This window comes from Triturus cristatus, chromosome 6 (genome assembly GCF_964204655.1).
Source record: "Triturus cristatus chromosome 6, aTriCri1.1, whole genome shotgun sequence".
NCBI classification, from domain to species: Eukaryota; Metazoa; Chordata; class Amphibia; order Caudata; family Salamandridae; genus Triturus; species Triturus cristatus.
The window spans coordinates 1,784,044,201-1,784,068,134 of NC_140589.1; the positions used below are offsets into that span (position 1 = coordinate 1,784,044,201).

Consider the following 23,934-nt stretch of genomic DNA (forward strand, 5'->3'; position numbering starts at 1 on the left):
GAGGACTTTCAAAAGAGAGAGGGAGAGAGTGAGTGTGCTTTTGTTATCTGTGTGTATGTAAAACTTTCTTGTGAAATCCAACAGACACATCGCCATACCCTGAAAGCACCTGTACCCAACTGTTGATCAGAAAATAAATGTATTAGGGGGGGTGTAACACCCCAAACAGCCCCCTGAAGCTACACCCCTGATGGTACCCTATCAAAAATGATAAAGTGCCCTATTTGCGATGCATAGTTGCTACTGTGTAGGTTGTTTTCCGTTGTATGTGTGAGAGTAGTGTTAAAGGACAGAACTTGAGGCCGCAGTGGTTTCTACAGTGTCTTCCTTTGGAGTAAGTTCAACTAAACCAGAAGGCTCTTTGTGAGTTGATGGATGTTGTTTGAAATAAGAGTGTGGAGGTACACGTGTGTTGAGGTGATGGTGGCCCGGACTCGCTTAGCCTAATAGGATAATCTTAATACATTTTTTTGTAGGTTGAGATTTGAAGTCAAAGCTTATCTGTAGTCCAGACACCCAGTCAGCCTGCGGTGAGCTTGTTGGTAGGTTCTCTGGGGAATTAAGGAGTAGGGCGTGGCAGGTGCATCATGTCCCCTTGGAGGCCAGCGGGGGAGATGAGGATGACGGAGTTATCATATCTCTTGGTTACTGACTTCAGCCCAGGTGCCAGGTGATGCTCAGCATTCAGTGGCGCTAGCCTGTTCTACTGACAACTATCGGAAAGGTGTCTCTGTACTGCAGACTTTGTTATTAGCTGTTTTACTGCTAATTATGTCTGACATTAAATCTTATTTTATTGCTTCTGACCTGGAATGGAGTTTATTTTCTAGTGTTTCTTTGATTTGTATGTTTATTTGTGTTTGTATCCCTCACTAAAGCGTGCAGTTCAGTATGAGCCAGAGATGTTCCTATTAATACTAGTTTTCCCTCGGTCTTGGGCCATTCAGAGGTTACTGGCAGGTGATTTTGTTGAGTATCTGTTGTTCACAGCGAGTGTCTCGCAGACAGTGTGGAAGAGCAGGCGTTGCTTTCTGGAGGCGGTGGTGGGGGTTGGAACTCGGATGCTGGATGAAACGAAGTGAAGGTCAGTGGATAGTCCGAGCCTAGCTCTTCATTAGCAACTGCAAAACGTAGGAGAGAAAACACACCGAAGCCGGAAGGGCTTGGCCTTTTGTGGTGCAGAGATAACACCCCAGGCAGCTGGGCACTGCCGCTCAGAACCACACACACATCTACAGGAGGATTGTTATCTGATGGGCTGAGAATCGAGGTCCTCTCATCTACAGACTGCTTTGGGTCTCAGATCTTTCCTGCTGGCTCTGTTACTCTGTAGCCACTGGAGACTGGCAGAATGTTACAGTGTACCAAGTATTTTACGACAGGGGCCTTTTTCCTGGCGTTCTCAGCAAACCCTGGTTACAAGTGAGACAAACCAACTAGTCTTGAGGGGCAGTACGCCAACCTCTCACAAAGCACAAACGCCCACCATGAAGAACAAATATGGTATTCTCAACCCCCTAACCTTGATGGTCGAAGAGCTGTTCCTGAAGCTGAAGTTCTAGTAGGCAGTAAAGAGTCACTGAACTAACCCCGTAACCCTGAACTCAGATCGAGAGTCTCCAACTGATCTCCAAAGGTGCTGTTAACAGAGAGTGGGGGCTACTGATGCAGGGAATGCCCTTAGCAGCCACATAATGCCCCCAGGCAGATATGGGGGCGATGTAGTAACAGGACCCGGGACACGTACAAAACCAGTTGTCCCCATTTGTAACTGCGACTTCGGGTCAGTACCTGCAAAAGATATCCTCTCTGGAACTGTGTGCTATGCAAATATGGCCAGATGGTTCTGAGGTCAGAGGGGGCAGCCTCCGCCAACCGGTCACTGTTTAATAAGGTGATGGAGGGCAGGTCGAGAGGCGCAATGTGGTATCAGCGAAGGTGCAGTCCTTGAATATTTCCTGTATCTTCACTACCCACTTGATGTTCAGATGTCCTTCTGTTTGGTCCAGCCCACCTAGGCTGCCAGGCTCCCTCGACTCCTGGATGGCTCGCTTTGCTGAAGTGTCCTCAGTGTGGTCTGTATACCTGTCTTTGACCTGCTAGTGAGGGTTGCTTCTTTCCTTGGCTGTCGGTCCATCAGCGTTTTCTAAACGGTAGGATGGGTAGAGTGTCCTAGACTTGGTCTCCGTTCTTGTTGGGTGCTGCAGTACAGGGAGTTCTGGTCCTTGTAAGGTGATGTCCCTGGATTGGACTATAGAGCTCTTTCTGTGTCCAAAGGGCAGAGAAGTATATGACTCTGGAGGGTCAGCCCTTAACTAGGAACTGGTGGAGGGGGGTGGAGGGGAGGGAAGGGAATGGGACACAATAAAAATAATTATCACTTTGAAAATTGTAATTCCCACCAAGCAAGTGCAGGGCACATTTTTGTGGGCTTTTCTGTAATTGGTGGAAGGGAGTGGTCAGCACTCAGCAACTGGTTAAAGAATTATGTTTTTCAAGACAGACATGCCCGACTCCCCAAATGGGAGTACCAGTTTCCTGACCGCTCATAGCTCAGTATAAATGGGGAGACCATTGACCGCCATCAGCATGTTGACTGGACCCAACGCAAATTTGACTTCCAGAGCAGGGGTTTTCTGGCTGATCTAGATTGAGGAAAAAGATCTGCCCTAGCTACATTATTGGTTATTTTTGTGCTGGATGCAGTACGTCACATGGCATGCGTTCATTTAACAGTGACGGAGACTGTAGTACTCCTCTCTTTGGGGTACTAGAAAAGATCTGTGACCCGGTCTGCCAATCAACTGACACTTACCCTCAGTCTCTCCATATCCTGTTGATCGGAGAGTGTTACCCTCCACTGTGAGTACAGACATGCTTTGGGTGGCCCTTAATCCAGCAGAGTCTTACATTCTTGTGGGAGTGAAATTAAGTCTTTGTTGAGAGCCACAGGTGGCCTTGAAATGTGAGGCCATTGGTCAGAAGTAAAGCAGCACTGAATAGAAGGAACAAAATGGAGGCATAAGATCTCAATCGATCGACCCAGCACATCTCCACTACCGTGAGGCTTTCATCCATTGCTGCGTTGGAGAGCAAGAGGGGTTTGGCAAGAGAACTATGAATTCTGTTTTAGATGACTGCAGTTTCAGATAGTCCAAAATCAAGCCCTGAACATGCTCCAGGCAGCGGATGCTTTGTGCACTCTCTTGTTTCATTGTTCAGTTGGGTGCCATCTGCAAATTGATGCTCCGGTGCCCTTCCTCTGCAACTAGGTCTCACAAAGATTCTGTTTACGTGTTGAACCATCTGGGTGAATTTTCAGCATCATAAAACCAAAGAGGACTTAGATAATCAATGTCTTCACTTTTAAGTACTTGCATTTGATTCTGCTCGATCAAGGCAAACCACTGTGGGATATTTCCATCATTCTCTATGTGATTTTCCATTGTATTGTGCAGTGTCTTTGGGTCCGCTGTGTCAAACGCCACTGAGAGGTCAAGAAGGATAAGCAATTGCGCTGCTCTTTTTTCAGCAGTTGGCCATATATTAGGTAGAACCTGAACGGTTGTGTTGTGTTTTTGGTTCTGCATCCTGATCAAAAAAACGTTTGACTGCTGTGTTCCTAGAAAGCGGTCAGGGATGTGTTTTTTGAGCAGCACAGTAATCGCCAGATTAGTTAATGGTGATCCTCATTACTCACGGTCCAAGTCTTACTCGGCATAGCACCGGATTCCATTCCTCCCCGTCCCCATGGCGATGGACCACAAGGACTGGTGACCTGTGCTTGATCTGGCAGAGCGTGTTTGCATGTCCTGGTGACGTGTCATGCTAGAGTCTTTTGGTTTTCAATGATGTCACTGGGTGTTGGGGTGTCTGTGACATTGGATATGTATCCAACCACATGTAGTAAGAACTGTAACTGGGAAACAGTCAAGGAAGACATACCCCAAAAAGCTGGCATTTTCTCTACTTTGACTCGCAGTCCTCGGTTTCCTCCCGTTCTGCCCCACAGCGGTTGCCCAAAGGGATGTTTGGCAGGAAGAGCATTCACCTTGGTCCTCCTCTGTGGTGATGTGAAGGGAAGGATTTCTGCAGAAGTTAAATCTAGAAGAAAACCTATGTATATAAAAATGTAATATTTTATTACTTTGGTTTGGAAGGGTAAATCCTGTTTTGGAATGGGCCTAGTCCTCTTAACCTCCTCCAGTGAGGACTGTGATGACAGAGGATGAAGACTGACATTACTCTCCTCTGCCCTTTCCAGTAAAAGGAGGGTGGTGATTGGTTGGACGTTGTATGAGTGGGCTGGGTCTGCAGATTGTTTCTTTAGCATCGCTGTGACCTGCCCTGTGTTGAGGTTTTATGGTAATGATGCCTATGAGGCAATGATAAGCTCCCCCACTTCAGCTAATACAGCCCAGGCCTGGGCCGGCCTCCTTCTCTAGGCTGGCTGTGATTGGGTCTCCCATGAAACCTGGGACGGTGATTGACAGCGCGCTGGAAACTTGGCAACGCCTCACTCAGGTTGAACGAACAGCTCATGACGGCTTTTCTAAACAGATCATTCATAATAGTAACGTGTTTGAAAATAGGTTAATTCAAAGTTTTGGCGCCCTGCATTTGTGAAGTTAACTGTACCCTGGCCCAACTTGTTGATGGTGTCTGCAGGGCCACGTGCTGGGCGTCCACAGCTATTGATTGACGCATCTTCTTTCGGTTACACACATCTGGAGCCGGCTGCTGCGGGTGGGGGCCAGATGTGCGCTCTTCTATATACTTTCCAGAGTTAACAGCTTCATCTGCTCTCTGAAGCCCGTTTCAGGCTTTTTGCAGAAACCATTTAACAATGGTATGTTCCAAAAGCAAGAATTTATTGTGACACTGTCCTTATGTGGTAAGTATATTTGACTGTGAGCAGCTGCTAAATTGGGGTCACGCCTTGCGGGTGTGTCTGCGTGTGACAGGGCTGTGCGGACTATAATGCTTACAAGAACTACTTCCAGATGTCACACTGGGCGGAAGCAGCGTGAATCATCCCGGCAAAAGCCTCAGTCCGAGCTGCACGGCGGTCACGTGACAAGAACGCCTACATTCTGCAGGAAGCATGCACTTACTTCTGGGGCGGGTTTGCAAGCCCTATGCTTGCTTGATCCCCTTGCATTATGCACTAAGCCCACACGAGCCCGTGTTGACACACACGTTTCCCAAGAGATTCATAGAAAGATGTTTTCCAAACAAAAGAAGGTCAGTGCGTGAACATTGTTTTCCGCCCTCTCCAGGCCAGCGGCCGAGCATGTCTCATGTTTTTTTTCATGTTTAGAGCGAACCCCGAGCCTGTACTGTTGCTGCTGTTGTTGGGGTGCAGCACCCTGGCTTCGGATATTAAAATATACACTTTCGAGGCAGGCAGTAAGGTAAGCTGGCAAGGGGGAAAAAAAATCTGCCGTGGGACATTTCGTCCCAAAGAAAGATTATTATATTTCAGCTATTTTTCATTTCCGAGTTATGGAGGTGCTTCTAAGCACTTCAATAGCCTAGCAAATGCGAGCCTCCTTTCCAGTGTCGTGAGTACCGTTTAAAATAACTCATACGATATAAATCCAGATCCCCAGCCATATAATATTGACATACAATAAATCCTTATTCTTCATTGACAACCCAAATGACATCACACAATAGATACATGAGTTCATCAGACTTTACAACGTGGTACACTATGGACACACCTCATTGGCGATACGTGACAGTGTGTAGTATGGCTCCCCATGTGTTTTATTTTTTAATTAGGTATAATTGTAACATTTCATTATGGCATTCCAAATAGATACTCTCGCTGCACATGTTTCCGTGTATTTGAACTTCCCGTGTAGAGCTTTGACTCAGTTCTAGACGCTAGATTTGACGCGCCTCCCAGCAATGATCCTTTTGTCTTGCCCTCTGGGGCTCGATAGGAAATGTATTCTTACTAGATGTGAGCAAGAGTACTGTGAGCTTTCTTTAGTGCAGCGCCTCATGTCTCTAGAAACTTTAAGCACTAGAATTCCTTTGCCTAACGCAGGATGGCCCAGTGAGTTGAACGCCGAAAGTGTGAGCTATGCAGGTCAAGTTAGTAAGCAACTGAGGCATTGCTAATGAATCAGGAACACAATATGTGACTTCAAAATGTAAATGAATCCCTGTCTCTCGTGCCTGAATGATTAGTTGCGAGTGGCGGCCACAGAGCCCACTCAGGCTGGGCAGAAAGGCAGTTTCAAAGGGGTGTTAGGACAAATCTTGGTTATTTGTGATTATTTGCGGAAAAAATTCCAGGAAAACAATTTTAGTTTTATGCAAACTTGTTTTATACAGTTGCTTGGATACTGAGACTTTCTCTGGGGTGAGCAACATCAAGATACAGCCAACACGTGTTTCGCCCCATTACATGGCCATCCGGCCTGGGTCTTCCTCAGGGCTGTAGTGTATATGTGACATAAGCATGCAGTATGAACAGAATGTGCAAGAATTAGTGGTAAGAAAATCATTGGTACGTTTGTAAGATCGTATGTGCAGTATATTACAGTGTTTGGGACAGAAACATAACATAAGGTATATCATCATGCATATACGATGTCAATATAATTCATCAGACGTAACATTTAGTAGGTGAAGGGTTTAGACGTTATCAGCAAAAACCGAAGGTCGTACAGATAACAAGAAAAAGTTTATATGATAGGTATTTAGAGATATGAAACAAGGTTTAGAAATTGGACAATGTATAGGTACATACGAAGAGTGGAGGGGAGAAGTAAAAGGTAAGAGGTAAATGTGAGAGACTAAAGAATAAAGCCATAGTAGAAAAAGAGAACACTTCGATATAAATGCGTGTAGTGTAATAATCAAGTATAGTCAAGGACACATGGAGGGAGAGAGGAGAGACAGAGGAAACAGATATGCAGATCAATTAGAGTCATGAGGATGCTGCAGTGAGCATATTGATAATTAGATATACAATAAGGACCATATAGTGTTGCATCACGCATGTTTTAGTTAAAATATGCATTACAACGGTGAATACAGATCGAGGTGAAGCAAAATATTCGCGATATATATTACCGTAATTGTCAGGTATGTCAAGGTCCCGGGTCAGAATGGATGGCGGGGATTGCGAAGAAAGGGTGGGAGTTAGGTATAGATCCTTGATCATGGGAGGGTGATCGGAAAAGGGAAGGACCCAGGCGGTAGCCATTACGAATACTACTGGGGTATCTACTAGGACTCTTGTGCTATGGGGAAGCTGGGAAATGGCTATGCTCAAGTGCTAAGAAAATGGGGAGCTAGTGGAAGTAAAGAAAGTAATAAATAAGTGCAGGGAGCGTGAGTGAGAGCGCGGGTGAGAAAGGAAAGTTATGGCATAAGTGCAGGAAAAGCGGCGGTGTGATCGAGGTAGCGTGTCAGGTTCAGCATGGTTACCGTAGGGAAATCTCATGGGATCCTGTATGTCCCGTATTAACAGTTGCAAAAATTCGTCCTTTAAATCTGTAGGAAACATCAAAAACAGACCTGACGGGTTAGGGACTGAAATCGCAATCGGGTGCCACGTAGGGAGGAGCGGACTGCCTCACAGGGGCCAGAGTGCTTGCTTACCTATTATCATAAAGTTGGAGGCGCATCGCCTATGTGCAGTCTGTCCTTGCGGTCGGCATGAGCAGTTGACTGTGGGAGAAGGGACACAAGTAATGTGTCTTCTCCCGATGAGTTCCGGGTCAAAGGGGGGAGGATTTGGAAGGCGGTGGTTATTGGCTCTTAGAGGAACCGGGTCAAGTTTTGATGGCGGGTGCCATCTTGGAGTGTGGTTCCCGAGAGGCAAGTGTATTGCAAGGGAAGTGGTGGCTATAACATATCGGCGGCAATGAAATAGATAGGGTACGTTTGGGCATAAGGTAAAGAGAAGATTATATGAAAGACTGACATTATAGATTCTCGGTATGAAAACCCTATAAGAGGGAAGTGAGAAAGCATATATAGAAGTGACTGAGGGATAACAAAGGATTATATATACTAAGTTGGACTAGAGCTTAGGGAAGGAAAAAGGGCAGTAAGCATAAAAGCAATCACATAGTCTCATGTTAGTCAATGTCACTGTAATGTTATAGAAAGTCCGTCAATTAAAGTGTTAGTTGTCCCTATGAGAGTAAAGTGGAACATGGTACAGTGGCATATTTGTAACAGTCATTCTTCACCTAACCAAACAAGCATCTCAGCGTCTTTATTGAGGCCGATTTTGACCGTGTTGAAGTGGAGGATGAGTTCACTTTCTCTCCTCCTGAGTTTGAGTTCACGATTGCCCCCTCGTTTGGCTGGTCGTATGAGTTCTAAGTCGAAGAAGAGGAAATCTTTTTTGTGCGGATGTGCACTGTGGAAGTGTTCAGTCAGTGGAGGGCCAGTGTTATATTTGTGTATGTTCCTGTAGTGTTCTTGGATCCGAGTGCATAGGGGTCGGATGGTACTCCCAATGTAGGCTCAGTTGTAGGGACAGATGATGACATAGATAACAAATTGGCTGTTACAGTCAATCCACTCTCTGATAGTAAAGTTTTTTTCTTGTGGCATAGGTACTTCGGTGGTTTTGTTGATGCTGAGTTTGCATATGTTGCAATTGCGGCAAGCGTGGAATCCAGCTGGTCTATCTAGGAATGTGGTGACTTGTTTTCGTCTGTAAGTGAATTCGGAACGGCACAGCATTTTCTTCAAGTTTGGTGCTCTTCGGAAAGTCATTTCCGGGTGGTCCTTAGGTGTTCATTTAGGCTCGGGTTGTGTTTTAGTAGGTGCCAATGTTGTTTCAGAATTTTTCGTTTGTGTTGATGTCCATTATGAAAGTGTATTTTTTCATTCAATTTTGGAAACTGTCATTGGTGTGTTTTACAGAGTATTGCGGTTATATCCTCGTTGTTCTAATCTGGATATTATTTCTTTACCTTTGTCCATGAATACTTGGTCTTCGCTGCAATTTCTACGGGTTCGTAGAAACTCTCCTTTTGGGATATTTCTTATGTTGTAAATGGGGTGGCAGCTATCAGCCCTTAGGATGGAGTTAGCCGTTGTTTCTTTCCTATGGAGTTTGCTGTGTAGGATGTTTTCTTTGACATACAGTGTCAGATCCAGGATGTTGATTTCTGTTTTGGAGAAATTGGCAGTGGTTTCTATCTCGCAAGGATTGTTGTCTCCTTGCCAGATGCATAGGATATCGTCTATGTCTCTTCGCCACATGATAATGTGGGTGGTGAAATCCGAGAAATTTGAATCCCATAGCCAGTATCTTTCCACTTGGCTCATAAAGATGCAGGCGTACGGAGGAGCAAATTTGGCTCCCATGGCGGTCCCGCGTGTTTGCCTGTACAATTGACCATTGAATCTAAAGACGTTATTATTTAGACAGAGTTCAAGCATCTCTAATACCATTTTGTTAGTCTCCAAGAAATTGGCTGGTTGTGTCCAGAGAGATCTTAGTGCTGCCTTTATGCAATCCTGGTGTTTGATTGAAGTGTATAGGCTCACGATATCAATGCACACTAGTACGAAATCTGGTTCCCATATAATATCCTGTAGTTTAAGGAGAATGTCTTTTGTATCTTGGACATAAGATGGTATGTCTTTCATAATGACTTGAAGTTTTTTTTCAATGTATTCTCCCAGTCTGGGGCATGGTGAGTTTATTCCAGCTTTGATCGGTCTGCCTGGAGGGGGGTATGTGCCCTTATGTATTTTTGGTAGCAAGTAAAACGTCGGCATTGTGGGATATTCAATGAAGAGGAATGTTTTTTCTTCATAAGATAAAAGCTCCTGGCTGTACCACCTCTCAATTTTGTCTTTGATTTTGCGAAGGATTTCTGGTGTTGGGTCCTGTGGCAGAGGCTGGTAGCATGTCTTATCCGCTAGTTGGCGCTCGGCTTCAATGATGTAGTCATCAATGTGTAGGGCCACTGGATTGCCACCTTTGTCAGCTTCTTTCAGGATGAGGTCCTTCCGATCTTGTAGGGTTTATACTGTTATTCTCTCTTCCTTAGTTATATTTTGTGGCAAAAATTTCGATTTTTTTCTGATATTTGAGGTATTCTTTTTCTAGGTCATGAGTGACCGCCGAGTGGAAGGCATCAGTGTTGTTCCCCGCTGGCAGCTAGGCAGCAAGCAGTGGGAGACAAGGGCCTACGGCTAGAGCTATTGAATTTGGAGCTGGGGAACCAGGTTTGAATCTGAGCATCAGCTCAACATCCAGTGATTCTGGGCAAATCGCTTTATCTCCTCGTGCCTCCAAAAATGAACATAGCTGCCAAGGTTTCAGGTTGCTTATGTTTGACATTTTCATGCTCTCAGTGTAATTATGAGTGGCATTCAATGACTATGAGTGACACTTTCTCGCGAGCAAATCAAGCAATGAAGACGAGGGAAACGTATACATATCAGACATTACACCCATTTGAGCAACGAGAAACTCTAAGAAGATCGATCTTAAAACTGCTGCAAAGCACCAGAAATAGACGGGCACTTACCTAGTACCCTTGTAACCTGATCGTACTGTTGAACAAATGTGTAACCATGATATTAAACATTATACAAGCCTTTCAGAGGCACTATTTTATTAAAGTTCTGTGCACATATGCAGACATGCGCAGTTAAATACAAAAGATAATACTTACTGAATGCAACATATTGTCATTTGCATTATAAAATAAACAATATACTAATAAAGAGGCAACAGTCAGCTGACTCGTGGACTCGACAGCTGCCGCAGACAGCAGCCTCAGTAGAGTGAGCCTGAGACACACATGGGTCACTGCCAGCCAGGGCGCTGTATTATTTCAAAAAGACTTACTGCTCAACCCTAATAAAAACCATGCAGCAGACCTGCCCGCGACGGTCGGCGTGCTGCTACCTGCCCAGCCCCGCAGCACTAGATCACACCAGCCCGTAGGCTGTCACAGAACTACGCCAGGCTACTGACTTTAAGTGAAAGTAATTTGTTGGTCCAACTCCACAGTCAGTGGCTCACCCCGACTCAAAATGATTAGTTTAGTCGACTAGAAATGCTCTCGTCAGTGAATACTACAGTGACCAGACATACTGTGACTGCAGTGTGTGTGATTGCAGATTTCAGCTGTAATACAGGGCAGGCAGCTGAAGATCATGACCGCGCGCTACTGCTATTAAAAGGAAATAATTTTTATGAAGCAGAGTGAGAGATACCTAACTCCTAGCACTCGCTTACTTTGCGAGGCAAGCTTCAATTTGGTACGGGCTGCCTTGTGGCTGCAGCGACTCCTGTGGCAAAACACAGGGGCATGATTGAGATTCCGAGGCCCAGCAGCAGCTGCAGTAGACTGGTGTGCTCTGGGCTGCTGAGGAACTACTCCAGCGGCTGCCGCATTCTGTGGGGTCTGCTTAGCCGTCGGTGAGGTTGGGTCGCTGGGTCATTTTAGATAAAATGATTACCGCGGTGCGAGCAGTGAGCTGCACTGCCATTATCATTGCCACTGCTGCAGCCTGCTAAAACTTTATTCTAAACTGCAGCCATCTGTTCACCTCACCGTGGGTGGCAGGACATCCTGCCTATTAAAGTGTGTGTCACACAACTCATGTCCTGGCTGATTATGTCTCAGTATTAGCCATTGAGCACTCTGACTCTTGACGTCAGTCTGAGTCATCAATCAGTAATGCTACATGGTGTCAAGAATCAGTATTGTTACATTGTAGCCGCTAGAACAGCGGAGCAGGCAGCTGATCCAGGCCCCAAGCCTGCCGAGTGCAAGCCAGCGGCGGCTTGTCCATAGGGGTGCCGGAGCTGCGCCCCACTACGCATCATTAACACAAAAAAAGAAACTGCTAACTGCGGTTCGGGCAACAGGAATGTAAGCAGACGAATTGACAGCTTTCACAATTCGTCTGTTTACATTTCCGGCTTGTGCTTCACTCGGGTGAAAGTGCGCATGTCAACACACAGCGCACGCAGGCGAGGGCAGGAGTCCAGAAGATGGACTGCGCATGTGAGAGAGGAGCACTCTTCATTTCAGCTCCTTACTCGCATTCACAAACCATTAGGTATGCTGCGCATGCCTAGTGTAGTGCAGGCGTCACTGCTCGGGCGGTGACATGTATTTCACACAGTCGCCCCATGCCCTGTCAAATGCCAGGATACAGCTGAGTAAACAAGGGTCAGTGACCCCCAGTTGCATCCAGTCTTCTGATTTGGCAGTCAAAGTACTTCCAAGAGAGCAAAAGAAAAGAGCGGGGAGAAGTTAGTTCCACGTTGCACGTCTTGTATGGAGAGGAGACGTGATGCGACCCGGGACTGGAGGAGATGCCTGGAAAGTTTTTTTTTTTTTATTCATTAAATTAACACCCGCCCTCCCCACGTTCCCCCCCCCCCCTGAATCATGCTGGCCGCGACTGTCATGTCAACAGCAAGAGGACTTCTTAGAAAAAAATTGTTGCAGGAAGTGAAAGACGAACAAGGACTCCCGCTAGTGAAGGGTTGGAGCCTGGTATCACTGCTGCTGCGTGCCGATGGCCAGGACTATTTGCTGTGCCCTTTCAGTGAGATGTCAGTGTGGCCTCTCATGGCAGTGCGGGCGAGTGCTATATACCCTCGGAAAAAACAGAGCGCTCTGAGTTGTGCGCTTCTCCGACAGGCCGAGGCTGTGACCCCCCCAAAGAGGTCTTAAGGAGACACAGCACACAGCCTTGTCTCCTTAAGAGGGACACAGCACACAGCCTGAACTCTTCAGAAGGGACGCACTGCACAGCGAGGTCTCACCTCATTTCCATCCATGCCACATATTTTCATTTAGAGTTATGACTCTGTTATCAAAGATTCCAGCGTGCTGTCAGTTTAAATTTGTTAGCCCTTCTCCTACTGATAAACTACAAAGTTGCTGCTGTCATAATTGTACTAGCTACCTTTTACCCTGCGCCGCAAGAGAAGGTACATTGCTTTTCGGTGACGTCCGGCTCAAATCTACTCTGCTCATTACCTTAGTCTTGCTCCCTTGCGGCACTGTGCTCGTCGAAGCCTAGATTTGTTTTTACATTTTTTATCTACATGTTTTTTTTATAGGCCTTGGGGGTGTAAGAGTGCAGTACAGATGCAGTTGTCACACAAAGGAAGAAGGTGCAGTGCAAAACATCTTTACAGATTCACGCATACAATGTCAGAAACAAAAACACAAAAGCAATGAATCACAATCAGGAGACAGATAAAGGGTCAGTGACACACTAGGACCCGGGAGAAAGGTCCCTGAAAGAAAGAGCAGAGGATCATAGTCTGTGACCATGAAAGATGTAGCTGACCAGGTGCGAGAGCATGCAGAAAGGATTGAGGACTGCTTGACAATTAGGGGTAAGTGAGGGTCCTTGAATTGCACAGAGAACTCTGTGGTATTCAGGGGATTTGAAGGGGTATATTTAGCCGAGAACAGGGATCACAAATACAACCACTACCTGTATTGTTTGACTATCACCGAGCAGCTTTCCGATGCCCATGAGGCCCGGCCTGTGCCATACAAAAGTATATCAAAAGCTACTTAGGTATGATAACGAATGGTTTTTAATCTGTCTGAATACAAACCTCGCCGCAGTGCAGTATGCCAATAATTTTACGCCTCACCACTTTCAAATGTCACCAGCCGCCACTGGGAGCAACACGCTACTCCAGTATTAGTTTCAGTCACTATGGTGCATGATTAGCAGCGCTCCAGCTTGACAGCTGAGGGGGAGCTATTATGCGTGATTTTGCATTTCAGTGAGGTGATACGGACCACCACACTGAAATTCGTTAGTCTAACGCTTGACGCAGGGCTGAATGAATGTGTCCTTGTGTAATGTACCTGATGCTCATGTAAAGCGCTCCAATTTCTTCGGGTCAAGTTTGTGCTATATATATATATATATGTTTTTTAAATGCAGTTAGAAAGTGCACCAGCTGTTCCCATGCTCACTCCAATGCTCACCATCGGCCACCACAAGCACAAAGTCCTTTCCTCAAATGGGTGGGTAAGGTGCAGCTAACAATCCTTGCAGTGAGTCGGAGGCAGCCTGTTGCCCTTGTCGCCACTGTCTCCTGAGGAAGTACAGTTTGCCAAAAAGACTAAAATCAAGTCACCCATCACCCCTAACCCCTCATGGCCCCGTATTGCATTCATTTCTGGGATGGGGACTGCCCTGATGTGGGGCTGTTACCATGCAAGTTGTTACATCGCATGTGTAAGAACGCATGCAATGTAACAACGACTACCATGACAACGCAAACAATTATATCGGATGCGCTTTTAAAACGCATGCGATGTAATGGTAACGAGTGCTATTCTATGCATGGGGTAGTAAAAATATTATTCTTGCTCCTGTAAAGAAAGGAGATGAGTTATACCTGCTGCTCAGCCAGTGTGACTGGGGTGTGGAGTGATGGTGTGTGCTGATGCTGTGGAATGTTGTATGTTTGAGAGTCAGTTGGATCCTGGGCTGAGCAGCAGGAAGGCTGCACCTGGTGGGGCTCTTCATGGAAACTACTAATAAAACATTTTACTTAATCTACACCTGGACTACTGCAATTCTTTTGTTCACAACAGAGAAGCTAAATCAGGAGTTTTGTAAAGTGCCTACAAATATAGTCTCTATGGGAAGGTGCAATCAGACAATGGGCTGCTGTTCGAAAGGGAAGCATCCAGAGTTCTGAAACTACCTCCTGAATTTGGGGATAAATCCACATGGATTACTTCATGCTGACCGTAAACTCAGGGAGCAGTGAGGGGTTTACACAGACTCAACAAGATTCTTCACCTAGCAGATGCTTTACTACAGTCTCCCTGCCATAGCAGAGAGAGGTTGGTTCATCAATGCTTCAGAAACCAGGGACTGCCACCCATTTGTAAAGGACGAGCTCTGCCGGCTCTGGCCTGTATGGCGGGGTGGTAAACAGTCGCGGTGCGTCCATTGGGGCGTTGGGGCGTTGCCCCCCCGCACCCGCCTGCGCCCGCAGCTCCTTCCTCGGTGTCTCTGAACTTAGTTTACTTAAGTTCAGAGACGCCGAGGGTGGGGAGAACTGACAATGCATGTCAGTCAGCATGACATCGGACCGTGGGCGGTCCGGCGTCATGTTGACTGACATGCATTGTCAGACAAGCCAGGGAAAGGCAGCACTGCAGCACAAGTGCGCATGAGTGGGCATGGAGAGTAATTTTTAGCCCGTGCCCAGTCATGCGTACTTGTGTTTTTACTGCCTTGCGCATGCCCATTAGGAGCCCCTCAGTCTCCTAATGGGCAGGCGACGGGCGTAGTGTAAGCTGTGCCCTCAGCCAATCCTGGCGCTGCAGCAGCGCCAGGATTGGCTGAGGGGTTGCCACTCCAGTGCTGACGTGGTGTTCCAGTTTGAAGGGGGCAGAGGTGCCAACGCGGACCAGGAGCAGAGGCGGTCAGGTCAGTTTTTGTTTTAATTTTATTCAGTTCTCCCGCTGCTGGTGGTAGGGTTGGGGTGGTGTTTAGGGTTTAGGGTTGAAATTTGCTAGGGTTCCCGGAGTCTAGGGCTCAGGGCCCGATTCAGGTTCGTGCATAATGGTGTTGGGAAGGTTTTAGGGTGGTTTTGCAAAATTCCATCCAGATTTGGCTGATTTTGGGGTGTTTTTGTGGGTTTGCGAAGGGGCTTGTGTTTGGGTGAAAAGTCTTACCCCTTCCAGTGGATGGATTTGTGTAATTCTTGATGTGATTCTTGGGAATGGCTGGAACTAGTGTCCCAGTGAGTTTGAAGATGATCTAAGTAGTGGAAGTGTGAAAAAAGAGCATTTTTTGTGAAGGCCCTGTTTGCAATGTTATCCAATGGGCGGTGTTGGGGTGCGTGGAGAAGTGTTTTTAGGGGGTTCCAGTGGATCGACAGGAACGGGGCTGCTGTGAGTGGCAGGGAGGTGGAATTGATGGGTGTGCAGGAAGTTTGGGAGGAATTGATCGATGGGAAGGGTGTTTTTTGGCAAAGTCGAGGAAGGGAAAGAGCTGCCATAGGAGCCCATGTTAAACGTGAGTTTTGCATGTTTTTGGGGTTCGATTGTAGAGTGTGGCAGGTGGTTCAGAGTGGATTTGCTTAGCTTGGCTCAGAGTTGGGAAGGTCTAATTTTGATTGCAAGTGTTTTGAAGAAAATCCATGGAGGGGAAGGTGTGTTTTGGGCCTAGTTTCAGAGTGCCTTTTGACGCGACTTTAGGCCCTTGGGAGCTGGCGGTAATGCACATGTTTGGGATGTTAATTTAGGGTGTTCTAGTTTTTTGGGAATGGGTTTAGGGGTGTGGGAGCAATGGTGGGAAGGTCTAGTTTGTGTGAAAAAGAGCAGTTTGGTTGTAGTTGAAGGGGAAAGGGTAATTTGGCCCTGTTTTCTAGGTGTATTTTGTGCCATTGGCGAAGATTGCCTGTACTGGGTAATTGCAGGTGTGCTTGATACGAATAAGCTAGAGCGATAGAAATAAACAGATAGCGGTTGGAGAGAGAGAGGTGAGGAGAGGTAGAGGCGAGGATAAACGGAAGCGTGTGACCACACCAGGGTTGGCAGCTTTATCTCCCACCTTTGCGCTGAAGTGGTAAGCTAGCGTCCAGGTTATGTTACGGGGCACTCCTCCAGCACTTTTACGCCCCGCCATTTTCAAATGTCACCAGCCGCCCCTGGTGGTAAACGCTGACATTTCAACACATGCTTTCTAGAAGCCCACCGATTAGCTCAACCAGTGGTGCAGAAGGACAGGAGTAACTACGGTCTACATATGAGCTGTGACTGAGCTCCCAGAAGGCCCACTCCAACTGACATACAGAGATAACTGTGAAGTAATCCCTCACTCACTGTCCATGGCTTGTCTCAAGTAGGGAAGCCTGCCTCAGAAAAAATGTTTGTCATTCAGGCGTAGCAACTAGCTAAACAACAGCACAGGTAAGCAAAAAAGAACTTCAAGGGAAGTTGAATAAACTATTTTTTTTAACAATGTGATAAAAATGAACAAAGGTGTAGCTAGGGATTAATAGTTACAAATAAAGCAAAAAGCCACTTAGGAAGCATTAGAAAAAGTTTGAAATGTTACCCTATGAGAAATGCAAATGTGAAAACGTGAGTGTTCTCTCTGCAGTTCTCGCTACAGTCGACTGAGTCCTGTGGACGCTTTGAGTCTGTTGGTGCTTCATCAGGGTGAAGGTTTTTTACCTTTAGACTTGGAAACATTCCTGGAGTGTGAACAATTTAAAGCTGGTTGGGCATCGCAAAGTTGGATGGGTGAGAAAGTGAACCCTTGTCACCTCAGAGAACCTATCTAAATGCTCTGAAGTGGAAAACTACAAAGTTGGATCCACTGAGGTTGCATCTTTTTTGGAAAGCTTGGCAAGTTGCCCTAGGTCCTTGCGTATATGTTTCTTGAACTCCAAAGTTAATTGCACATGGTCTAGTGCTGCCTTATGGAAAAATCCTCAAATCTTTTAGGATGAGCTTTTCAAACTCCTGCCCAGGCCTTCCACTTTAACTGGGGTCTCTACCACTCAGCCTTTTGGTCCAAAATAATACTCCTGGTTCAATTTCTCCTTTAGAGTCAACGGCATTATGTGTCTCAAGACCTTCTGCACTCTCCAGCGCCAACATGGAATTTGTACAGGAGTATGCAGGCTTCACTGGTGGGACTTTGACACATTAAATTCTGTAGGTGTGCCGACGCGGCCAGGGCGACTGCCTCTGGAATCTGGGGATCACGGATCGATCGCCGGCGGCAAATTAGCCCAGCACCATGTGACTCGGGGCAATAGCTTGCTTAATCTTCCCGACGGCCCCCAGCACCTAGAAACCCTTACGGGTGATTGTTTGCGCTTTACAAATGTGGATTATAGGTGCCACCTGTCCTGATCCAAAATACCAGAAGCAGAGATTCAAGTAGACCAAGAATCCCTCTCTCCAAAGGTCTCCGGTATGCGGGCAGGGATTCCGGAAATCAGCAGGCAAGGAAGTTGTCTCTCATTTTTAGATGCAGGCAGATTGTCTTTTTGGAGAGGGTCAAGCAGGACATTTTTAAAGGTAAACCAGCCAATCATTTGTGGCGAGATCTGGCCAATCATACGCCATGTTTTGCAGACAACTTATGAAGTTCCTTTCCTGGGCATATGTCTTCAGACTAGATTCAGCTCCTAAATAGGAAAAGGTACTACACAATTAGTTTAATCTCAAATGTCTCCTCTTGACAGGGCAAGGTGGGTCCTCACTGCCATCCTAGACAGTCAGTCATTTGAAATAACAGCTCTGAATGGGACACATCCCCAGACTAGACTGTGTATGTGTTTTATAATACACTAAATCTGAAATCAGGCAGAATATATTTCATATCTCATATCTGCTATAAAGATATAACATACGAGGAAATAACTTCTCTGAGTGTCTTTTCAACCTAAACTACCTACATGCAGCAAATATGGTTTTGCTATGAAAAAATAGCCAGTTTAATGCCACACTACATCTTGTATACCTGACGATGTGTCATGCAGCAGAGGCTGTAAAGAAATGTACACTCTAAAATGTTGTGTTGTGTTTTTGAGGTATCTGCTTTATCAGAGCGATGGTTATACCATTTGGAAATAAATAAGCCTTTGGTTTGAAAAAGAGCACATCTGGCTGGACCTGACAGCAGGCTTCTCCCACTACAGATGTTAAAATACCAGACGTCCAGAGAAAAATTAAAAAGAAGGGAACACAGCATACGACATTATTTCCTTACAAATAGGAAAAGTGAAATAACTGTCTGAGCGAGGATGAAGGAGGGCGATGCAATCCTAAAACTGGCCTGCCTGCTAAAGGAAAGCCAGTCTGCCAGAGTGAAACTTCACCTGTGGAAGCAATCGAGAGAAGGCACCACTGGTAACAGCAAGAACTCACCAAGGGATGACCCTGAACCCTCTGGCTTTCAAATAATGCCCACCACTTGTGTTGGAGTGAACCCAGAACTGAACTTTGATGCCAACTTGGAGAGCTTCACCAGAGGCACCATCTAGATGTGCGTATGGGATGAGCTCAGTGGACAGAACCCCTTTACCCGAGTAATGTTTTCCCATCTGTCCAGAAAGCATTAATGATCTCCAGATTATGGGCCAGATGAACCAAGCTTTTTGCAAATTCGGGCCATTGGCGACCACATTTTTTTATTTTTAATTTAGAAAGGCCCAATTTGCGATTCAGTAACCTATTACCGAATCGCAAATTGGGTTTGCGATTCGGTATTAGGAAGGGGCGTGTTTAGAGGGTCCCTTCCTAAAACTAGATTGCAGTGGTATGTGTGAATGTTTTAAGACCTAAATGCGGTCACAAAGCGTTCACATTTTATCACCTACTTCAACTAGGTGGGAACCCATTCGCAAATCGGAAGGGGTCCCAAAGGGACCCCATCCCCTTTGTGAATGTTTGTAAAAACATTTTTAAGAGCATGCAGTGGTCTTACCAGACCACTGCCTATTCTTAAAAAATGGAAAGAAAACTTTTCATTTTTCTTTTTAAAACACATGACTCCATTAAAATAAAAAAGTTCTATATTGAAAAGCAATCACAGACATGGTGGTCTGCTGACCCCAGCAAAGCACCATCCCGGTGATTTTTGCGATTCCCAATGGGTCGCAAACGGTGAGCTACCTCATGAATATTAACGAGCTAGGTCTATTTGCGACCTCCTGAGAATCTAATACTGTGTTAAACACACATTTGCACATGGGTGTTAGCGATTCCCAAATAGCGAAATGCAAAAATTCGCTCTTTGGTGATCGCAAACACTTTCCTACGTACATGTGGCCCGGTGTCCCTTCATCATGCTCGCTTTGTGTATTTCGCAGTTGGCTTGTGCATTGTCCGCCACTTTAGTATACAGTTTGTTTCCTGTTTGGGGACAAGGAAATCTATGAAATATGTTTTTTAGAATCCCACAAAGATTGCAGGAGGTCCGCTGTTAAATCAGGGTGGGTTTCATAGTACCTGTGTGACACAGTGCCAGCCCTGAGAGTCAAGGACATAACATAAAGTAGGAGAATAATTTGCTCAGTGGCATGCAGGGACTGTGGCTGCTCAAACATATTTCCCTAGATTCAAAACGATAAGCGCAGTTACTGTAATGTCCCTCTACTCAGGAACTGTAGGAGACATGAAAGCTTGCAATTTACATTTGCCTACCTCATCTTGTATTTGGAAAACCTCATCTGATACTACTTTTAGCTGCTTCTGAGGGAGCTTGCCATCAGTTTCGAACTAGCCTATATAGTAATCAGGCAGTGCCCGAAAGGCTGGCCTGTGAGAGATCAATGTGTGGGTCAGTTTTTTGTCTGATTGTGGACCAGTTTTATGGTCTAGTGGGCCAGTTTTTATTGTTAATTTCTCTGATATTACCACAAACGTTGCCTGCAGCAAGCACAAATGCATGCAGTCTCCCATGCTTTGCAAAACACTTATGCAGCTCGTATTTACATGTTCAAAACTGCTCCAATTAGCAAATGTGGCCCACTTTTTTAGTTATCTGATTCACTAATGTGTGCCTCTTTTATTTTGGTGCCGAATCTATTTTCTTTCCCCGTCCAACCGTGCTTTGCCACCTCCATACTGAACATTTGCTTTCCCTGTATTGAACCCTAGTGTCAACGTCCTATCTCTCCTCCAGGCAGGAAGTGAGTGTTATGGCTTCTTCTCCTTTCTTCAGGTAGAAAGTGACTTCCAGTGCTTCCCGCCCGGTGCCAGGATGGACATTAGTATCTGGAGCGTGCTGCCCTCCTCTGGACAAGTAGTGGAATAAAGAGTTTCCTGTCCCTCCTCCTAGCAGGAAGTGATGTCTGGCTGCCTGTCCCTCGCCAGAAAATGGTACCTAGGCCTTTCTCCCCCCCTCCAAGTTGAAAGAGATGTCCAGACTTCCGGTCCCTTCATCATGCAGAAAGTTAAGTCCCGGCCTTCATATACCTTCTCCAGGCACACGTGGTGTCCAGAGCTTCCGTCCCTCATCTAGTGAGGACGTTCTTGTCCGTCTCCAGGCAAGAAGTGGTATCCAGGGCTTCCTGTCCATCCTCCAGATAGGACTTATGTCCTGGGCTTCCCATCCCTATTGCCTTCCTGCTCATAGTCCAATCAGGAAGCTGTGTCCAGAGCTTCCTGCCTCTCCTCCAGGCAGCAAGTGGTGTGCAAGTCTTCTTGCCCATCCGCCAAGCCTTCCTGTTCCTCCTCCAGGCAGAAAGTGAGGTTAAAAGCTTATTGTTACTCCTCCATGAAACAAGTGTTGTGCAGGGCTTCCAGCTCCTCGCCCAGTCAACACATAGTGTCTAGGGATTATTGTCCATCCTCAAAGCAGAAAGTAAAGTCCGGGGCTTTCTGTGCCCCCTGCTCCCTCTTGCTGCTTGAGGCAGCGCTATTTGAATGTGTGCACCAAGTACAGTAGCATGTAACAAATCCTACAAAAAGTGCCTTTGAGCCCCTGTGTCCCATGAAGTGATGGGTTAGAGGACATAATCCTTCAGAAGTGTGCCAGATTATTGTATTTATTCACATGTCCACGGCTAATTGTAGTTTTATTTATAATTGTATATTGTAATTATATAGCACTTACAACCCCTGACGAGGCCTTGAAGCTCTCTACGGCAAGTAGTGTAGTCTAGTTCCTATATCCCTGATAGGCTCATCGAATTGGAATAACATACACTATAGATTTGACATAGGACTGAGGTCAGTATGTCTCTATCGAGTATATTAAACTTAATTACTTGTGTGTGCCAGCTAACTCAGAGGTCACTAGAAACTTTTCGAATATACAAGAAGGGATTAGTCTCTGACAACCGCATAAACATGACAACTTTGTTTCCCTTTAGAATCGGAACAGTCTCAGAATCGTGGAAACAATTGATAACAGTTTCACTCAGTCAATCGTGCATGCTTCGTTCCTACAGAGTTGCACAGAAATAGAGAGACGGGCGTTTTCAATAAAAGGGTTTATTGACCAGTCTTATTTCTCGTGCAAGAGATATGAATTGCTACAATCGTAAGACAGACTGCGAAGTACAATATGTACGAGGTTAGCAGTAAGATAAAATAATACTGCAATAGCATGGTTTGTAGCTATGACTTATATTAATCAAAATACATACATAAATAACATATGCTAAAATGTGATACTCATCTGGTGCTTCTAAATTGTTCTACCCCAGTGTACCTAACCTAAGTTTAGTACGAGGTTTGAAGTAGGTGCTATTTCTAAAGTATAGCTAGCTATATTTTAGTTTAGCCAAGAGTTGCCAAAAGTTTCTCTAAGTTCTAGTCAGCTTCATACCTGAGAATTAGAGAGGTTGAAATCTCTTTTCTGGACTCGATAGTCTAACCCCGCAAGGGAAGTCAGAGAGCACTGGAGCTGGATTCTCTGCGAGGAGGATGACAGCGTCAGGTCAGTGCATCAGGCTGGAACTAGATCTCCTTCCGAACTTGCCGCGGCAAACCGCATAGTCTGGGTTGGATCGAATCCTCCGGGAGCCGCAATTTGCCAAGGCAAGTGCTGGTATATTTATACCTTGAAGGTGTCTAGGAATGCCAGTATTGACGTAAAAGTCGGGCAGAGGAACGTCATGAATGAACCCCTAAGGAATAGATGTTCATGCATACTTAATGAGTTCTTGGAGAAATCAATATTCAAGCTGGGGGAAATTCCTTAAGGCTTAAGGATCTGGTTTTCCAAGAAATCGTTGTGACGTGGATGGACGGATGTAGGTGGCCATACCTGTGTTTGGTTTGTACGGACAATGTCTAAATAAGGGCCGTATTTCTATGTCCAAATAAAGGCAATGTGAATTGTACCTATATAAGGGCATAAATCGGGATACCTATAAACGGAATATAAATCTACACACCACATTAGCATGCCACTGTATCCTAAGATTGGTGGTAAATAGTATATAGATTAGTAATATGTTCTTCCTTTTCTTTTACTTGTAGATTAGTTGTGGTAAATGTGTTGTTTGTTCTCTCGAGTTCTCATTTGGTTAGGAGTGAGTTGAGTAGGCATAGAATAATGGACGTGGATTAGTAAGGGAAAGTTGTTATTGGGAGTACTGGACGTGCGGTTTGGGATGAGTCCGAAAGAAGAGGGATGGAGGAAAAAGATAGAAGGAAATTACATTATATTAGTCCATTTTATTTTTTTTGTAAACACATACATGTATAGAGACATACCGACACATCGAAATAGGTACATGTATGCATGCACACATTTACACATGATTAGGGGCGTCATGAAACCCCTGCTTTAGTAGCTCGGGCAGGAGTGGAGTTCTTTATGGGCCTCTTCTGTCTGGAACTTGGCAAACAATACAGCGTCGATAGAAGAGCAAACAGAAGCAAGGGAAAACAGCATTGAGTAAATAATATAGGGAAAGAAAGAAGAAATACTGGAAGGAAGGGTGAGTAGAAGCAAGTATGGATGAATTAGTGGTTGGATGAATGAGTGAATGATAGGTGGATGGAAAGGTGAAAGGATGGCAAAGTAAAGGGATGGGTGGGCGGATGAGTGAGTGAATGGATAGGTGGATGGACAGGTGAAAGGGTGGCAGTGTAAAAGGGATGGATGGATGGATGGATGAGTGAATGGGTAAGTATATGGACATGTGAAAAGATGGCATAGGAAAGGGATGGATGGATGAGTGAATGGGTAAGTGAATGAACATGTGAAAAGATGGCATAGTAAAGGGATGTGTGGATGAGTGAATGGGTTAGTGGATGGAGATGTGAAAATATGGCAGAGTAAAGGGATGGATGGATGAATGAATGGGTAAGTGGATGGACATAATGACTGGATCACAGAATGTAAAGGTGAAATAGTGGATATCATCAGGTGGATGGAAGGGTGAAAGGATGAATGGATAGATGCATGGATGAGATAAGGGAGCTCCTTTTACGGAGGGCT

At 45.6% G+C, this 23,934-nt stretch overlaps 1 protein-coding gene and 1 non-coding gene across 6 annotated transcripts in view; one reads left to right on the forward strand and one right to left on the reverse strand.

The window, feature by feature from the left end:
• PTK2B (protein tyrosine kinase 2 beta) overlaps positions 1–23,934 on the forward strand; it is a 509,984-nt gene that overhangs the window by 90,012 nt on the left and 396,038 nt on the right. The gene's annotated exons all lie outside the window — the stretch shown is intronic.
• Positions 15,235–15,362, reverse strand: LOC146822000 (small nucleolar RNA SNORA49). The gene has a single exon (XR_014965192.1). It is a non-coding gene; the product is annotated as a small nucleolar RNA SNORA49 (small nucleolar RNA).